Source organism: Sander vitreus, chromosome 9 (genome assembly GCF_031162955.1).
Source record: "Sander vitreus isolate 19-12246 chromosome 9, sanVit1, whole genome shotgun sequence".
NCBI lineage: Eukaryota > Metazoa > Chordata > Actinopteri > Perciformes > Percidae > Sander > Sander vitreus.
Window position 1 is genome coordinate 5,287,649 of NC_135863.1, and position 18,469 is coordinate 5,306,117.

Below are 18,469 nucleotides of genomic sequence, written 5' to 3' on the forward strand. Positions count from 1 at the left end.
ATAGAAATAAAGTTTGATTGATTGATTGATTGATTGATTGATTGATTGATAAATAATGCAACAACTTAAACTCGGGATTCCAAATCACACAAAAAAATGTGCCATATTTCTAAAAGAAAGGTATTGTTATATATATTATATATATATTGATGCAAATATTGACGCCTGTCAATATTTGTTTGATTGCAGATCTGACAAAATGACAGCTTGAATTTGGTTACTTCATATAAACAAATTAAATACAGTAAAATAAAAGTTTCCTATGTCATATTGATTTCCCATTATACATTTAATATGACATAAGATTGTATCCATATCACCTACAGCTAATCCCAATCATAGCTTTGTGACCAAAATCCTTTACAGCAATGCAGCAACAACAACCAAAAACAATCTTGCTCCAGATGCTTGCTTCAATGAGACACACTGGTGAAAAGATATTAAAACTGAAAATTATGATTTGGGAAAGAGTCGTGCATACAGATCTACTGTATTGTATAGAAAAGTTAATGGGATGGGTGTCTTGAGTATGTATGCACACTGTTGTGAATTATCTTGACCTATCATGACCTATTCTGTCATCTATAAATCAAAAAACACGTCAGATACAGTATGTGTGTGTATGTGTGTGCATGTCTGGTCATGCATAACCTGTAAGTGTCCAGATGAGTGTAAAATGGGCCTGTTAAGTGGACTAAAAAAAGTTTTCAGCGCGCCTCACTCTGGTTTTAGTTCTGTCCCAAAGCACAATGTAATGGAGCATGACAGCTCCCTGGTTCCCTGACAACCTTTGACCCCAATCACAGTGGTGTGGGACCCTACCCTACCTTACCCTGCTTACACAGACTCACTCACACACACATACACACACACCTCAGCACATTGTTTCAACAGATTAGAGGAGATTGCTGGAAAAGTCTGTCAGACATGCAGCTTGTGTGCACAGCAGAAAGAGTTAGACAGGAAGTGGGCGCTTTTCTCCCCGGTCGTCTCTTTCTGTCTTATTTTCTCACTGACAGCTTTCTAATGTTGTAAATGTAATTTTAAAGAAACTGGATCTATTTTCTGTCATAAGTGATTATAACATGAATGTAAAATTTGTATTATGTTTTATCAACAATTGATTTTAGTTTGTTAGAAGAAGAAAAACAGAATAAAATTGAGACAAAGTCAGTAAAGTGATCCTGACTGGTCCTGGCTAACACCACCATGCTAACCCTGCTAACTGCTAACGTTACCGGAGGACCAGGCAGGCAGGCCGCAGCTGTTTACAGCATGTAGCCTGTTCAGCGGCCGTAGCCAACAACGGTGAGTTATTTTAAGCCAAGAGAGGAAGGCTGTAAATCAGGAAGAGAGGATTGTGAGTTTGCAGTGTGTTTAGCGATTGTTGCCGTAATTCTAAGCCAATAAAGTGTGTTCAGTCGGGTGGAGAGTACGGCAAGGTAGTGTTATTTTTAGCGGTTCCCTTAGCTAATTCTAAGCTGAGGAAGTGTGTCTGTCCGTTGGATGGATAGGAAGACGAAGTCGATGTGTTTTTAGCGGTTCCTACCGTAATTCTAAGCATAGGAAGTGTGTCTGTCAGTTGGGTACAGAGCTCTACGTGAGCACGGGCTTTTTTGACTGTCAATATAGCCAGCATCTAACGTTAGCTACTCCGCTGTGCTGTGAAGTCATGTCTGGCTATGTGATTCAAGCGTCTAGCAACATTGTTGTGGATGCTGCAGTCTCAGCCTGGCAACCTCTGTGAACTTTGAGTCTGGGGAGGAGGGGGCGGTGGAGACGACTCTCTCCAGTATTTAGAATTTGTACTGCAGTAACTATTTTAGACACTAGCTGTCAGTATTACATATTGCACCTTTAAATCATGGCAACAATATCACAGATCGGACTAGAGGCCACAATTTACTTAATGGCAAGGTTGCAAGTTTAAAATGCAATACACTGACAGACATACACTGGACATTAAAATCAAACTGTGGTGGTGAGTGGGGAGTCTGTTATAATTAAGCAGGTTGACAATTCATATTAATCTAAAGAAATCCTGTCTTAGTTTTTTAGATATGATATGATTTTTGTTATTACCAAAGTTTTTACACTTACAGTATGTGCGCGTTTGCATGCGTGTGTCTGTTGGCAAGGGCTCATGGGCTGTGATTTCGGCGGCACTGATTAACACAACTCTCTCATCATTAACATCAGCAACACACACACACACACACACACACACAAACACACACACACACACACATACACACACACTTGCATCTGTCTGTCCGTCTCCTGTGGTTAGTGTCAGTGATTGTCAGTGTGTGTGGTTGTGAGATGCTTCAAATACTTGTGACAGAATCCCAACCAAGCAGAAAAGAGGCCACCACACTCATATGTACACGCACAGGCACCCAAACTTGTGTGTGTGTGATGCAGATGTCCAGTGACAGCTCGCTGCTGGGGGTCATCTGGAAGCAGCTACCTAGGGGACAGAGGGCAGCACACACACACACACACACACACACACACACACACACACACACACACACACACACACACATGAACTCATAAGTACGTCATCATGTATAGTTGTGATGTGTTGTCACCGCTGCAATTTCTCAGCGACAGAAAACCTTTTTAGCCACTATGACACGGGCCCAAAAATAAGTTCTACTGTAAAGCTTTTTACATATTTGATTGTTTTCAATATGTAGTTAGTCAGATGCTGACTTGAAAAGATTATTGGTATTTTACAAGCACAAGATTATAAAGTGTTTATGTAACTGCACACGGTGTCCCAATGAAACAAAATAGAAGTGCAAATAGCCCTTAGTCCACACAACATGATCAAGTTTTGGTTTTAATGGTCTTAAAACATGTCAGCAGATACATTTTGTGAAAGCAAACTGAAAACATTACATTTAGCCGAAACACAATCCTTGTAGATATGAAGACAACTTCTACAAGCTACTGTTGGTGCAAACGTCTACCAATGATGCAGTCAGAAATTAAACAGTATTATTAGGCATGCAATCAGTGGAAATAACAAAGCAAACAAACAAATTGGTATGTTACATTCTATGATTTGACTTTGTAAAGATTCACAACAGGGTAGACAGTTCTGTTGTAGCTTGTTATGTATTAATGTTTCTAATACAATATAATACCATTGCACATATACACAGTCATTGTAGTTCTATTTATTTCACCTGCTTCAGCTTTGATCCCCTGATATATCGTGATCTCTGTCTCTTGTCACTTTTCTGTCACTTTATCCCACTCACTGTGCACCTATCCACTTCTCCCACATACCCACACCTCCTCTCCTGCAGCTGTATCCAGAAGAGAGGAGGAGGTGAAAAGGGGGATGAGGTAAGTGGGGTGGGAAGTGGGGAGCAGGAGAAACCACCAACCCCTGTGGAGAGAACTGCTCCATTCCCACACCACAGGTGACTGCCTTCCATCCCTCCTGCCCTTCGTCCCTCATTTTTCCTCCAGTCTTCCATCCAGTCTTTCCTCTCACCCCATGCAGTACCTCTCTTTCTTCTTAAAGGAACAGTTTAGCCCTAAATAAAAATGTTGTCAATATTCCCTTGCACGTTTATAGACTACCACCACAGCAAAGTATAGCTACTACAGTACATTCTGTATCTGTCAACTTGAATAAGACATATTTCTTCAAACATCTTACCTTAAGTAACAAAAAATTTAATTGCCAACAAATCACAATATTAATAGTGTTTCTGCATTCTTTATTTTGTGCAAAGTAGTGTATGTTGTGTGTGGGTTTTGGACCGGAAGCTGTGAATGAAATTACTTTTGTATTGGTGTCATCTATCATATGATATCATATCATATCAGTTGATAATTCCACAAACCCCAGAACATTCAATGAGTTTTCAGTTTTTCACAACTGCTCACACACGTTTTCAAAACTGTCGCCTTTTTTCAAAACTCTACACACAAGTCAACTACACACACAACATGCTAAATGCCTCACATCTCCTTCAAAATAAAACACTGCATTCAAAATGCCATAAACACATCTCAAAATGAAGCATTTGCATCAAAACACTTTTTTCATAATAGTAAATTTTTGGATATACCATGTACACACTGTTGTTCTACATCTAAAGCTCATTTGTCTTTCATAGGTTTATATCTACATTTACAATGTTCTAGAGTGAAAGTAATCTGCTGAGAGTAGTTGAAAAGTGCACTGTAAACAACAATGTAATGTTACAGCAAAACAGAAAATATTTATTGGGCAAAACAGTAGCATGAAACAAGAAAACAAAACTACAAACATATGTAAACCAAAGGTATCATTTTTAGAATAAAGAATGTGTGTGTGTGTGTGTGTGTGTGTGTGTGTGTGTGTGTGTGTGTGTGTGTATGTCATTTTAGACTTTTCATGTCGCTTCCCCTCTGTCTCCCCTCGTCTTCCTCCTCCACCTTATCTTCGATGCCTCGGGTGGTGAAACTGATAGACCAACACCCACCAGCCCGCCTTTTCCCTTCACCCACACGTGTTTTGGTGTGTGTGTTTGTGCGTGCTTGTGTGTCGGGGGGGTATTGTATGCACTTTGTGCATAGTCATTAGATAGTTGCATGCCTGTTCTCATTTCTGAAGGTTTGAAGTATGGACGTCACTGTAAAGCTACTCAAGATGGGCTTCTCTCATGGTCAATCTGTGGTTGATCACATGATGAATAAGTGTGGCCCTGATCTCATCAGAGATGGCTCTCCTTCTTTCTCTTCTTCCCTCCTCCTCCTCCTCCTCCTCCTCCTCATCCTCTCCCTATGTATAGGCCTATACTAAAGCAGTGATTGGTTAGTGTTTAGTTAAGCATAATGTGTTTGCATGTGAGGAGTGTGTGTGTGCTCTGGTAAATAAGTATAGCATTTTGATTGGTTGTGTTTGGGAAAGGAAAGCAAGTCACTTCCTGTTAGATTTTTGTGTCTTAGGTAGAGAATTGTGTGTAGTGTTTTGAAAAAAGTGTTTTATGCAATTGAAAACTGAGTGAAAGGCTGAAAAATAGCTTATGGTTTTGGAGATTTGGTGTGTAGTTCAAAAATCGTGTGGCATGTAAAGATTTTAGATGATCACTAACCAATCAGTGCTTTATTATAGGCCTATAAATAGGTCAAAGGTCAGATTGCCTGTTTTCAACAATGGATACCAACAATGGACAGAGATCAATGGGAGTAGGAGAGAGAGTCAGGGGATAACAATGAGGACAAGTTCAAGGAGGAAGAGGTGGAACAAGAGGAGTTGGAAGAGGACGAGGACAAAGAAGAGAAGGAAGGAGAGCAATCTCTGATGAGATCAGGGTCACACTTAGTGATGATGTGATCAACGTTTTGACCATGAAAGTACTTTCACTCTAGAATATTGTATGGAAATGTAGATATAAGCCTATGAAAGACAAATGAGCTTTAGATTTAGTGTGTACAACAGTGTATACGTGGTATATCCAAAAATGTACCGTTATAAAAAAGTGTTTGCCATTTGATGCAAAGGCTTCATTTTGAGATGTGTTCATGGCATTTTGAATGCAGTGTTTCATTTTGAAGGAGATATGAGGCATTTTGTGTGCAGTCTTGGGAATTGTGTGCAGAGGTTTTCAAAAAAGGAGACATTGTTTTAAAACTGTGTGTAAGCAATTGTAAAAAAACTGTAATCTTTCACAAATGTGAATGTTTGAAAACACATTTTTCAAAACTGGGTGGCACCGAATAAAGAACTGGAGGAGGAGAAGTCTGGTTTTTCCAGGCCACGAAACCAATTAGAGCAAATAATACCCCCCACTGCCACTGCCACTTCCCCAGCGTCCACCTGTTTACAGCCTAAGGTCGGAGGGCAAGGGTTGGTGGGGAACGTGTGGGATCGTGTGTGTGTGTGTGTGTGTGTGTGTGTGTGTGTGTGTGTGTGTGTGTGTGTGTGTGTCGCATTATGTCTCATTATGTAAGAAAAACGTGACTTGTTCCGTGTATCACCAGATGCATCTCTCAGACAAATTCATAATTTTTAGCTTTGTTTATAAAAACAGCTTTGTTTTACACTACAGAGTGAAGGACTCGTTTATCATTTCTGAACACCAATTGTAGTCCATGAAAGTGGATTAAAATTAAAAAACACTTATTTTCTGTACAGCCACACAGGTGTTTCCAGCTATTTTGATTGATATGACCGCATTTGTTCAGGGTTAAGTTGGGCAAAGAGACAGTATGCTAGATTTTACCCAACTCAAAGTACTATACCAAAGGGAATAATGAAGGTGCAACAGGAGTGACAGGAGAAAGAGGGAGATGTCCTGAAAAGACGTCTAATCAAGCAAAATAAGCGAAATTGTGGGGCTTCACCATCGGTGTGACTTTGTACCTTCTGCCACTCGTTTTTCATCCTTTGTATGGAACTTTGTATCCTTGTATTTTTGCGGTTTTAATATTACATAAATACACATACAGACATACAAGTCATCTTAATATTAAATGTATACATAACATACATAATTTAACCATTGATCTTTTGCAAGGGGTTTGTGTTCAACTGCTAGTTCTTGTATAGTTCTCTCTCTCTCTCTCTCTCTCTCTCTCTCTCTCTCTCGCTGTCTCTCTCTTATTTGGGCCAAAACATGAGATCACCTGGCAGTGAGACATGAGAGTTCAAGTTCCACAATAGTCCTGCATCTCCTATCGTGTGTGTGTGTGTGTGTGTGTGTGTGTGTGTGTGTGTGTGTGTGTGTGTGTGTGTGTTATCACACTTCATCTCTTGTTTGGGTTTCAGTAGGTTACACACGGCTGCTGAGAGGGGGCTGTATGATTACCATTCACAGTGCTACAATGAGCTCATCTGATTTCATACACACACACACGCACACACACACACACACACACACACTCAGATATGCACAATATACACACACACACATTTCCATGCACTTAATTGAACGTAGACACAGGCAATGCATGTATACACACTTACATAAACACAGATGCACAGACCACAAAGCTGCTGTAATAACACAAACAACGTGAGCTCAATCATACTTTTGTTGTTGTTTATGAACAAGGTTTTTTTCCATGACTTCAGTTCAAGTTGAACTAACTACTGTTTTGGTGTAGAGAAGAATATTGAATGCAGGCTCTGTCCTGAAGTCTACATCTTCCTACTATTTCATGAACATTTTAAAGTTCGTTTGGCATCTATAGGTGATAGTATGAAGGAGCTGACAATTTTGGGAGCGGAAGAAGATTTGAAGGATTTGAAGCATGCTCTCATTGACTTCAATGATAAAAAAAGTGTAGCTTTTTTATAATTTTTATAATATATATATATATATATAATATTTTAAAAAGTAAGTCCCATCATTAGCTGAGAGAGCTGAACATTTTAAAAGTTTAATGGTTTTAATAGCTGAAAGTATGCAGAAGTTACAGAGAGCCAAAAAACGTACAGAATAAGAAAAATAAAGAAAATGGCCAAACAGAATAACAATAGTTGGAATGCTGCTGAATCAGCATTCCCACTAACTATAAAATGCATTTCCTGCAGAAAATGCGTGGGAATGCTGAATAGCTGAATTGCTAAAGCTAAACTGGATGAATAGCTTAAATCCGTAAGAAGTTGAAGTAGTGAGAGTAGTTGAAAAACTGGAAATCGTTTTAATAAGTATGAATTTCATTAAAAAGTTAAAAGTTGACGCTAAACTGAATTGTCGGCTTTAAAAGTTGAAAAATATGTAAAACATTGTGAGGTCTGAGTATATTTTCTAACTAATAATGACTCACATATGCAGAAATATGAAACAAATTGTACTAAAAAATCTTAAAGCCCAAATGCATTGCACCGCACTGCTGAAAAAATCTGGAAAATTGTCAAAGATGGAAGCTAAACTGCATTACCTAAATAAGTGAAGAGCTAAAATACATTGTTAGAAAAGCTGGAAGAGGAACTGTAATACTGTCAAAGATGAAAGTTGAAATGAATTACCTGAAAATGTCTTAATATTTAAAAAAAGTATAAATAGTAGAAAAAAAAGTTGAAGAAGTCCTATCATTAGCTGAAAGAGCTGAACATTTTTAAAAAGTTGAATGGTTTTAATAGCTGAACGTATGCAGAAGTTATAGAGAGCCAAAAAAAAGTACAGAAGAGGGAATAAAAACAAGAAACAGAAACAGATAGACAGACAGACAGACAGACAAATAAACAGAGACAGACAGACCGAGACAGAGAGAAACAAACAGAGAGACAGGGACAGACAGAGAGAGACAGAGAGGAACAGAAACAGACAGAGACAGACAGACAGAGACAGAGAGAAGCAAACAGACAGACAGCGAGACAGAGAGAGACAGAGACAGAGACAGGGAGAAACAGAAACAGACAGACAGAGACAGGGAGAAACAGAGACAGACAGAGACAGACAGAGACAGACAGAGAGAGACATAGACAGACAGAGAGACAGAGACAGAGAGACAGAGACAGACAGAGACAGACAGAGAGAGACAGAGAGAGAGACAGAGACACACAGAGAGACAGACAGAGAGAGACAGAGAGAGACAGAGAGAGACAGAGACAGACAGAGACAGACAGAGACAGACAGAGACAGAGAGACAGAGAAAGTTTAGTATAAATTGTGTATGACGAGTAGATATTGTGGGTGTGAGAGCAATTTATAGAGAAGGGACAAAGATCATTTTTAAGGCTCTGTGCTCTGGTGATGACATCATCCACTCTAGCTGGCCCCAACACACACTCATTAGAAACGCAGAAAAATCCTGAAATGATCACTAAACTTAAACAGCTTTTTCACAAAAACTGTAAAAGATATCAAACTGAAAAGATATAGCCTAATACCCAAAGCTTTTGCGAACATTTTAAAGTTTGTTTGGTGTCTGTAGGTGAAAGTACAAAGGAGCTGAATCTTTTGGGAGCGGAAGAAGATTTTGAAGGATTTGAAGCATGCTCTCATTGACTTCAATGATAAAAAAAATGTAGCTTTTTATAAAAGCTTAATATTTTATAAATAGTATATATATAGTAGATAAAAAAAGTTGAAGTAAGTCCCATCATTAGCTGAAAGAGCTGAACATTTTAAAAGTTTGAATGGGTTTTAATAGCTGAAAGTATGCAGAAGTTACAGAGAGCCAAAAAACGTACAGAATAAGAAAAAATAAAGAAAATGGCCAAACAGAATAACAATAGTTGGAATGCTGCTGAATCAGCATTCCCACTAACTATAAAATGCATTTCCTGCAGAAAATGCGTGGGAATGCTGAATAGCTGAATTGCTAAAGCTAAACTGGATGAATAGCTTAAATCCGTAAGAAGTTGAAGTAGTGAGAGTAGTTGAAAAACTGGAAATCGTTTTAATAAGTATGAATTTCATTAAAAAGTTAAAAGTTGACGCTAAACTGAATTGTCGGCTTTAAAAGTTGAAAAATATGTAAAACATTGTGAGGTCTGAGTATATTTTCTAACTAATAATGACTCACATATGCAGAAATATGAAACAAATTGTACTAAAAATCTTAAAGCCCAAATGCATTGCACCGCACTGCTGAAAAATCTGGAAAATTGTCAAAGATGGAAGCTAAACTGCATTACCTAAATAAGTGAAGAGCTAAAATACATTGTTAGAAAAGCTGGAAGAGGAACTGTAATACTGTCAAAGATGAAAGTTGAAATGAATTACCTGAAAATGTCTTAATACTTAAAAAAGTATAAATAGTAGAAAAAAGTTGAAGAAGTCCTATCATTAGCTGAAAGAGCTGAACATTTTAAAAGTTGAATGGTTTTAATAGCTGAACGTATGCAGAAGTTATAGAGAGCCAAAAAAAGTACGGAAGAGGGAATAAAAACAAGAAACAGAAACAGATAGACAGACAGACAGACAGACAAATAAACAGAGACAGACAGACCGAGACAGAGAGAAACAAACAGAGAGACAGGGACAGACAGAGAGAGACAGAGAGGAACAGAAACAGACAGAGACAGACAGACAGAGACAGAGAGAAGCAAACAGACAGACAGCGAGACAGAGAGAGACAGAGACAGAGACAGGGAGAAACAGAAACAGACAGACAGAGACAGGGAGAAACAGAGACAGACAGAGACAGACAGAGACAGACAGAGAGAGACATAGACAGACAGAGAGACAGAGACAGAGAGACAGAGACAGACAGAGACAGACAGAGACAGACAGAGAGAGACAGAGAGAGAGACAGAGACACACAGAGAGACAGACAGAGACAGACAGAGAGAGACAGAGAGAGACAGAGACAGACAGAGACAGACAGAGAGACAGAGACAGAGAGACAGAGAAAGTTTAGTATAAATTGTGTATGACGAGTAGATATTGTGGGTGTGAGAGCAATTTATAGAGAAGGGACAAAGATCATTTTTAAGGCTCTGTGCTCTGGTGATGACATCATCCACTCTAGCTGGCCCCAACACACACTCATTAGAAACGCAGAAAAATCCTGAAATGATCACTAAACTTAAACAGCTTTTTCACAAAAACTGTAAAAGATATCAAACTGAAAAGATATAGCCTAATACCCAAAGCTTTTGCGAACATTTTAAAGTTTGTTTGGTGTCTGTAGGTGAAAGTACAAAGGAGCTGAATCTTTTGGGAGCGGAAGAAGATTTTAAGGATTTGAAGCATGCTCTCATTGACTTCAATGTTAAAAAAAAATTTGTTAAAAAGCTTAATATTTTAAAAAGTATAAATAGTAGAAAAAAAGTTGAAGAAGTCCCATCATTAGCTGAAAGAGCTGAACATTTTAAAAGTTGAATGGGTTTAATAGCTGAACGTATGCAGAAGTTACGGAGAGCCAAAAAACGTACGGAATAAGAATAAATAAAGAACCGAATAACAATAGTGGGAATGCTGCTGAATCAGCATTCCCACTGATAATAATAATATCTCATTTAAACACCCACTCTACTGTAACTACTCTGCTTTATTGCTGTTACTTGTAATGCCAGTGTGGTTTAACTGCTGCACTGAATCACTCAGGATTAGAGCATTAGCTCAGTGCCTAAATGTGAAAATGTAAATTCACTGACCAAAATCAGGCCAAATAATAGCTGCTATAATTAACTTGCAAATTAATTTCATTTTAATGACTCTTAATATAACATTTTCCAAATTTAATAACATTCATTTGCAGGTACATTTAACTGTATGTTCAGACTCATTTGAATATTAAAGGGGAAACTCCACAGATTTAATAGTCATAAGGAGTGGTACTGAGCCTGTTGTATAATGATGGCTGTGGCTCTGGAGGAGTTTTATCAAGTTGGAGTAAATAACACTGGATGATGTAATCAGGGTTATCTTGGTTTGGGTGTGAAAACTAAGGAGGAAAGGGGGTGGGGTGGAGGGGGTCTAGCAAAAAGAAACTCTCTCTTCTGAGTCCCCCAACTTTATAAAAGTGCAATGACAAATCACTAGTGTCACATATGTGACCTTTACTGTATCAGATCATCCATCAGTTGTTATTTTTAAATGCTTCCTTTGATTGTCTTAAGCTTAAGTAAATGAAGGCGGTGTTTTGAAGCCATAAAAGTCATTCATAAAAGTCATTTTAACCTGGTCGGCCAGAAATCCTCACGCAAACTTTGTCAAAGTATGAAACCAGGTGAGGTCTACAGGAGGCATGGCTTAAAACATGCTCTATATATTATGTTACCACGGCAACTACAGTACACCTATGTTTCTAGCAGCCAACCACTAAACCCTGTGTGACCTGATAATTACCAGTTATCACACACACACACACACACACACACACACTCACACACACACCGACGATAACTAGAAACAGAAGGCAGGAAGGTGGTCAGGAAGACAGGCTGGCAGACAAACAGGTAGGATGATAGCTAAGAGTCACGGAGAGACAGACAGGTGATCACAAAGACAAGTGATGCTGCTATCTGCTGTTTGGAAAGAGAGACAGAGACCTGTTGGTGTCTCTTAGTTCTCCTTGTTGATTTATTTTTAGGATACAAATACGGGCTGATGGAGAATTAGTCAGACAGAGAGCTACAGAGACAGACAGGAATAGACATACAGACATACCGACTGGATGAAGGCAGACAGGTCAGAGAGACACACAGGCAGACATGTACTGTATATGGACAGACATTTGCCGTTACAGACAGGTATATAATAACAGGTATGTGCAGTATATAGACAGACTGTTACAGAGTCAAACAGGTACAAAGACAGACAGGTAATTCAGAATGGTAGAGGTGGTAGGGTATGTCAGACAGGTACAGAGTCAAACAGGTACAAAAAGATGGACAGGTAAGCCAGACAGACATGTACAGAGAGACAGGAGCAGAGATAGACAGTAGTTAAGTCAGACAGCTCAGACAGACAGACAGACAGACAGACAGACAAGTTGTTCGTCAGGTTCATCAGACAGGTACAGGTACAGAAACGGACAGACAGGTTGTCACGTCTTCTTGGTCAAAACAGCTGTAATTATTGAATTAGTCTGAAAAGTTCAATCCCAGGCCTCCTCACATTTCACATCGGAGCTAAGCTGCACCACAGAGCTGTAATCCCTTGCCTGCCAGCTCTGGACCATGTGTGTGTGTGTGTGTGTGTGTGTGTGTGTGTGTGTGTGTGTGTGTGTGTGTGTAAGAGAGAGAGAGAAAGGGAAAGAGAGAGAGAATATGAGATATGAGAGCGAACTTGCGTGTGTTTGTTTTCATATATTAGAACAACTGCTTGTGTGTTCACTTTCCCCTCCCCTACACACCCCTTCTCCTCCCCTTCCCCCTGTCACACACACACACACACACACACACACACACACACACACACACACACACACACACACACCGCTGTGTGAGTGTTTTCAGGTGTATTTGGTTTGGTTGGGAGGAAGGGAGTGGAGTTTGCTGTATTATCGCCCTGAGAAACCTCTGATCTCTAAATGCACTCGCTTAAACCCTGTTGCTCGGAGGAGGGTTTACACAGTCGCAAACACACACATATGCCAACAGGTGTGTTGTACCCTGTGTGAACACTGATTTGCTCGTACTGAGTGTAAAACTGTGAAGGAAAGTGTGTGTGTGTGTGTGTGTGTGTGTGTGTGTGTGTGTGTGTGTGTGTGTGTGTGTGTGTGTGTGTGTCTGTTGATGTTCTTTGATGAGAAGTACTGAAAAGGTTCTTCTTGTCGAAACTGCACTGGGTCTAATCCAGCCTGCTGACAGAGCCTCATCCCCACCACTTCCTCATGTACACACACACACACACACAAACACACACACACACACACACACACACACACACACACACACACACACACACAGCTGGCCCAGCCTTGACACAAAAGGTTCAAACCTTAATTGGCAGATTACACTTTTCTAAAGTTGGAACATTCCTGTGACATCGGCATGTTTTGCACTTTGTTGGTTAACTGCAAAACAAAGAACTACTCTTGACTCAGGGAAAACTTGTTTACGCTGGCTCGAATATATATACATATATATATATATATATATATATATATATATATATATATATTACATATTATCTAGTGTATTTAACAAATGTAGATATACAAATTAGATAGTGTGGTGTTAGAAGCAGTTCCAGTTTCATTAGAGCAGCTGGGCATGCCTGGATGTACTGGTGACTAACCTGCTAGATTACAAGGTATAACATATAAATAAGACAGCTTTGGACTTGTTGGAAGGCCTTTTTCTCATTTTTTATTTAGGCAAATGCTCAGAACAGACTTTAAGATTATTCAAACCTTTTAACAATTTTCCCCAATATACACAAATGATTTTTTGCTGACAACAAGGAAGAACCACATTGAGTAAATACAGCGGTAAAAAATGAAAACCTAGATCCTTTATTATTAGAGACGTGCAAGGATGCAAATAATCAGTTTTCCTGGCAAATTTATTCTGCAATTTGCACACAAAAAGCATTAAAAGGGTTGTAACTAGGATTACAAGGGCAAGAGAGAGTCTTGTCAAAATGACCGAACAGTTTTAAAACAACACAATAGAAAATACAGTACAAAACTAAAGACACAATAAAATAAAGGACACCAAAGTGAGTTAAAAGTTATAAGGTAATACAGAGTGACTTATGAATTGAAATAAATATTGAATTTCTCATATGCCATTCTTTAAAGAAACACTTCAAAATGTACACATCTGCCCTTTTCTTGGATTAAACAGTGTTTTTCTTTAACAACCAGGCCTGCATGGAGGAATTCGGTGACCTTCTACAGATGCAACGCATTCTCATGAACGGGTTCGTATGATATTATGCAAAAAGTTATGCACAATAAAACATATGATATGATATCATACGAAAACTAGGAGACCAGGAGAAGCTGGTCACGTGACATCCCACCACATTGTCTGGCCCATTCAGTCTGATCGTTTTAGTTCTATATTAGTCTCAGCCCTCAGTGTCTGCAGTCATCTGGAAAATTCTACAACTCTTACCTTCCTCCTCTGTCAACACCTCAACCTAACAGTACTGTGGGCACACACACACTCCCACACACACACACACACACACACACACACACACACACACACACAAGTAAACAGACAGGATGGGCATAATCGGGAGACATGCATGCTTGCACACACACATAGGACAGAGCATCAGAAGAAGGGAGGACACATCCGCCTTCACATAGTACATGAATACACACACAGTCACTCACAGTGAAACACTTTGTTGTTATTGTCCTTTTCAACTTCAATGAATACGGACCATGTAGACCCACATGGATCCAACCTTAAACTGATTCTTTAAATATGTGTAAACAAGTGTGAAGTGTGAACAAGGTAAAAACAGAAGATCCTATTTCAGTCAAATAACCATTTTCAAAGAAATGGAAGTAAACTAGAACATTGAAGAAGCAGTTTGCTGTCTACAGCTGTTGCCATTCTATCACCACTGCTGTGAAATCACAGCACCGTACCTGTTGATATCTTTGACATCTGAAATCTAAATGTACTTCAGAGCAATATTACCAAATCAAGGCTGTAAAATATTGCACAATGCAACAATGTATATGTAAGAATACATGTGTAAATCACAGCTGCAATACTATAGATTCACTCAATTTTCCTAAATTAAATGTCGGTCTGCAGATGTGTCTACAGGAAATGTCACATTAGCAAGCAAACTCCTTATCCACAGATATCCAGAGATGTTTTGCCTCAATCATCCTTTTGGTACATTTGAGAAACTAGAGACATTAGTGAAATAATCAGCTTTGTTTGATGGCTTCACTTCACACGATTTCTGGCTTGTGGAATTCATCTTTCAAATAATTACCTCTTGCTGCTAGGGTAAGGGTTAGAGTTAGGTCTGAGGCTGATCCCGCAGACATGGAGCAACAATATCATTGACCATACGACAAGTGTAAGCCGAATATTCCTATATTATTTGGTGTCCATCAACTCCAGAGTGAAATGTCTGGCTCTTTCCCTCCTAAATGCTCCTCTGTTCTCACAAGCAAGTTGCTAATTTTGTCTTTGATTTGATGCTGAGCAGGTAGCATACAGTGGGTTTATCAGAATGAAAACAATACTGATAAGAGCGGTGAGAGTGATCTGAAATAGGAAAGGTGCCCTAAAAGGCCCTAAAACTAAAATAATGAGCTCAAAGATGCTAAAATGATCTATAGACCTAAGGTAATACACAGCACATACTCATTTCCCCTTTGTTAAACTTGACAAGTACATTTCCAATACAAAGACATTTCCTCTTGGTTCAATTTTCCTCAAGACTATTTTTCATGAAGAGGGAAAATTCCACACATGTTTGAGGTTAAAGTGAAGGCTTAGCTGGCTCATCAGGGCACACCAAGACGCACACACACACACACACACACGCACGCACGCATGCACGCACGCACGCACACACACACACACACACACACACACACACACACACACACACACACAAACACACCGAGGCATGCATGCAGATAGCTCAAGTGTTGACTAAGTCATTAGGAAATAGTGGAGTGAGTAAGTGAACAACTGCAAACTAAAGTTTCCATTCTGGGTGGATAAAAAGTGTGAAGTCAGGTCAAAAGGTGTGCTCCTGATCATATGAGCATTGGCATAAAACTGTACCAATGAAAGACATAACATAACAACACATACAATATCCACTGAGTCCACTTTCCCTGAAACATGTACATATCAGCAATACATAATTTGCAATGTTGAGTTTTTGCTTCAACAAGTTACTGGAATCTTTTGGGGAAAATTGATTGTTGTGTGAAGGGTCAACTGCCTTACTCATGTTGCACATGGATAATAGGTTGATTACAGCCATCGAAAGCTCCTCAGTTGTGCTCAGTCTTAAAGGGGACATACTATGCTTTTCCGTGTTTTCTGTCATATCTACAATGTTATAATGTTGGATTGTCATGTTAAATGTGGCCAAAACGTCAAATCACGAGGTATTATACGAGGTAGGACGTATTTTAGACAAATCCCTGTGAGCTAAAACGTTCAGATTTCCAACTGTTCTGAACGCTCCAGTTTCAACAGTTTTTACTACTCTCAGCTAAGTCTTACGCAACTCTAAGCCAGCCTTCTATGATTGGTCATCTGCTCCAAGTAGGCAGGACTGGAGTGTTGTTGTTTTTTAAGCCACTGCTGTGTTAACATTGTTGCATGTAGCTAACTACATGCTAACGGCAGTAAAATATGTCATCTTGGCTGAGAGTGTCGTTAATTTCTCCTCAATTCCGGGTCACATTACTCCTGAAACATTTTCTGTTAGTAGTATTTGGTTTAAAAGCCTTAAAAAGAATTGCTGCTATATTCTATTAGTGTCCACTGCTAACTATAGTCTCATACAGAGGGAGAATAGAGGTTTGTTTTCAATATTACGTGAACGTCGCTGTCACCCTGAACATCAAAAATCTGACAGTTCAATAAAGCGTTGCTTGATAGTCTATAAGAAGAGAAAAAGGAACGAATAGTCGAATATTCTTATTAAATAACTGAATCGACTGACAAAATTCTGAGTCGGGTACAGCCCTACTCACCTTTTTTTCTGTGGTTGTTTTTCATAAATGGACCACAGCTAGGTGGCTGCCTTTGTCAGAAGATAACATCCCCATTCCTAATCCTGTCCACCAAGCTCTGAATGGTCTGTTGTTTATCCAACTTGAAAATAAGCTGCCTATGAGCACAACTCTAGACCTTTTTGAAGGGCTGAACAAATAAGAGATGTGATCGGCGTTTTAGAAGGCTGAAATATTCAGGTTTACTTTCTAATTCAGGACCATACAAGCAGTGAGGAATGGATTGTTAGTGATCACAATCAAATTGTAAACATTTTTAGGGTTGGTTGATTGATGTCATGACATGCATCAATGCAGCTCTTTCAAATTGGACCTAAATCATGTCAAATTCCTGGCATTCAAGTCCAAAATCATACACTTCAAACGTTAATTTGTCAAATTTAACAGAAAAGAGAGGCACACTGGTTTATAACTGCCTGCACCGACATAAGGCAAAATGTCTATTGAGCACCATGGTGTCAGAATAGGCACAAGCAGCTATTGTGGCTTGACTTCCAAGGATAAACCTCTCTCCTCCGTATTTAATTACTCCACTTTTTGTACTCCCTCCTCTGCATTCAACATCTGCCCATTTTCTTATGACTCTTCAAAAAAGCCTGTTTCCACAATGGAAGTCACAGATGTTGGACAGAAAAGACATTTAATTATCAAGAGTCAGAGCCTGGGGAAGCAGCTCACGACCTTTAAGCATTTAGAGGCATCTACTGTAGTGATGAACACAAAAAGAGAAAAAGAATAGAACAAAAAATCAAGACCTTTTATTTGCTGGAGCAAAAAAGCACTCTTTAACTGGAAAAAACAATACAATTATGAATTAAGTAGTACAAAGATAATTTGGGAGGTACGGTTAATGAGAGAGTTTATTCAGGTCATTTAGTGTTAAAACTTCCGTTAGTACACTACTATGCTTCTCACTTTGTAATTGATCCCAACCTTCCACAAATTAATGGTCATTGATGGGAATGAAAAGTTAAATTGAATTATCTGTGCGCTCTACATAATTCAAAGAATAAAATGTGTTTTCACAAGCCTTCTGAGTGTCTCTCTACAGTCCACTGTACTTTGTGGCTTAAAGGCTTTTAGCTTCACATAAGTTACTTCTTGACTGTATATTACACAGAAAAGGGCATGAAGGTCAAAGACTGTACAGCTTGAGGAGCATGTTCACACACACACACACACACACACACACACACACACACACACACTATTTACAGAACAGAAGGGTTTCTGTAAATATCTCTTTAATCGGCCTAATGAAAACACAAGCAGAACACAACCACAGGCTGTACCATAATAAGCCATTAAATATGGATTATGGAGGAACTACCCTGAGGTCCTCTCTCTCTCTCTCTCTCTGGCTTTTAATATAGGG